Below are 2,511 nucleotides of genomic sequence, written 5' to 3'. Positions count from 1 at the left end.
GTTTTTAATATATTCTAGATACCAGGCCTTTGCTGGATATAGAAATTGCAAATATATTCTCTCAGTTTGTAGGTTGTCTTTTCATCTTCTTAACTGAGTCTTTGAATCAGCAGCAGCTTTAATTTTAATGAAGTCTAATTTATTGATTTATTAGTCATGCTTTTGGTGTCAAGACTAAGAACATTTTGCCCTAGATCCTGAGGATTTTCTCCTATGTTTTCCTAAAAGTTTTATAGATTCATACTTATGTTAATTTTTTTTTGCATTTAGGTCAGTGGTGAATTTTGGGTTAATTTTTGTATGTACTGAGGTATAACTAACAAATAAAATGCAAACTGATGCATAGCCACTATGGAAAACAGTATGGAGATTTATCAAAAAAATCAAAAATAGAAATACCATATGATCCAGCCATCTCCCTACTGGATATTTATCCAAATAACATGAAATCAACGATTCAAAAAGATTTATGCTCCCCTATGTTCGTTACAGCATTATTCACAGTAGCCAAGAGGTGGAAGCAAACCAAGTACCCTTCAGCAAATGAATGGATAAAGAAGATGTGGTACACACACACACACACACACACACACACACACTAGAATACTACTCAGCCATATAAAAGATGGAATCGTGCTATTTGCAACAACATGGATAGACCTTGAGGGTATTAAGCTAAGCAAAATAAGTCAGACAGAGAAAGACAAATACTGTATGATTTCACTCATATATGGAAGATAAACAAACACATGGATAAGGAGAACAGACTAGTGGTTAGCAAAGGGGAAGTGGATGGGGGGAGAGCAAAAGGGACAGAGGGGTGCATACGTATGGTGATGGATAAAAACTAGACTATTGGTGGTGAACATGATGCCGTCTGTATAGAAACTGAAATATAATAATATACACCTGAAATTTGCACAATGTTATAAGCCAATATGACCTCAATATAACAAAAATAAAATTATAATATATTTAGTGTACAATGTGATGATCTGTGTTTACGTTGTGAAAAGACTCCCACCATCGTTGAATTAATTAACACATCCATCACCTCGCATATTTACTTTCTTTTTTTGGCTGAGAACATATAGGTTCTACTCGCAGCAAATTTGAATTATACAATACAGTGTTATTATCTACAGTCACTATCTTATACTTCGATCCTCAGAACTTGAGTTATTTCAAAACTCAATTGGAAGTTGGTTTTCTTTTACCAACTACTCCCTCTTTCCCCATTCCTCAGCCTCTGGCAACCACCATTCTACACTCTGGTTCTATAGTTTGACTTTTTTTTCCTCCTTGATTCACGTGTAAGTGATACCACGCAGTATTTGTCTTCCTCTGTCTGGCATATTTCACTTAGCATAATGCCCTCCAGTTTGTTGCAAATGGAAGGATGTCCTTCTTTTTCAAATCTGAAAATATTGCATTTATTATATACAATAGGTATATGTCACATTTTCTTTAGCCATTCATCCATCAACAGTCACTTAAGTTGTTTCATATCTCAGTTATTGTGAATAATGCTTCAGTGAATAGGGGAGTACAGATATCTCTTTGAGATAATGATTTTGTTTCGTTTGGATAAATACTCAGACAGAAGTGGGATTTCTGAATCATATGGTAGTTCTATTTTTACTTTCTTGACTAACTTCCACACTGTTTTGCATAGTGACTACACCAATTTACATGCCTACCAACAGTGCACAGGTGTTCCCTTTTCTCCACATCTTTGCCAAGACTTGTTATCTCTTGTCTTTTGGATAATATCTGACACCGACTATAATATCTATTGTTGTTTATTTTTGTATTCTCCTTACCTTCTACAGTGTCTGCAATGATTCTTGAATGTTTACCATTGAATGATATCAAAGAAACGGACATTAGGCATGAATTTTGGCATCAGCTGGAGAACTCGTGGTGATCATCATTGGAAAGAATCCCAAATATGTGATGCTGGTAATCTCTGGTCATAAATATGTATTGAGATTAAATCTTTTCTTCCACTAATAAAAAAAGCTTGGGGAAATCTCTATGGCAAGAAACAAACAAACTTATATTCTGTCCTTCATTCTTGTCAATCCAGGCTGGGATAAATGTTGTGCTGCTCAGAGATGGGGGCTAAATGAAATTACTGGCAGATCGGTGCTGTCTTAGTTACGGGGCAACCTCAGACTCTTTGGCTCTCAAGGGAAATTGGGTACCTAAACTCATGCCCTTCGCTGACCAGGCCAATATAAACATGGCTGGGAAAAGGGCAGTCTTTTTATGGTCCTCAGTCCCTGGAGATTCTTTTTCGCTGGGAAAGATATTCTCACTCCAGTGAGCACTTGCCTGAGATCCAGAAGCATCTCTCACAGGGCTTGCCTGGGACCACCTCTATGAGTTAGCTCAGCTCCTCAGCACCCAGAGGGCTTCCTTCTGGAAGCCCTTTCATATAAATGGGAACCAGAAGGCAAAAGCTTTCTCAGGACCCTTATCCACGTGATCAAGGAGTAAATAACGGCT

The sequence above is a fragment of the Equus quagga genome, chromosome 14 (assembly GCF_021613505.1).
Source record: "Equus quagga isolate Etosha38 chromosome 14, UCLA_HA_Equagga_1.0, whole genome shotgun sequence".
Classification (NCBI taxonomy): domain Eukaryota; kingdom Metazoa; phylum Chordata; class Mammalia; order Perissodactyla; family Equidae; genus Equus; species Equus quagga.
Note: the sequence above shows the minus strand (reverse complement) of the source record.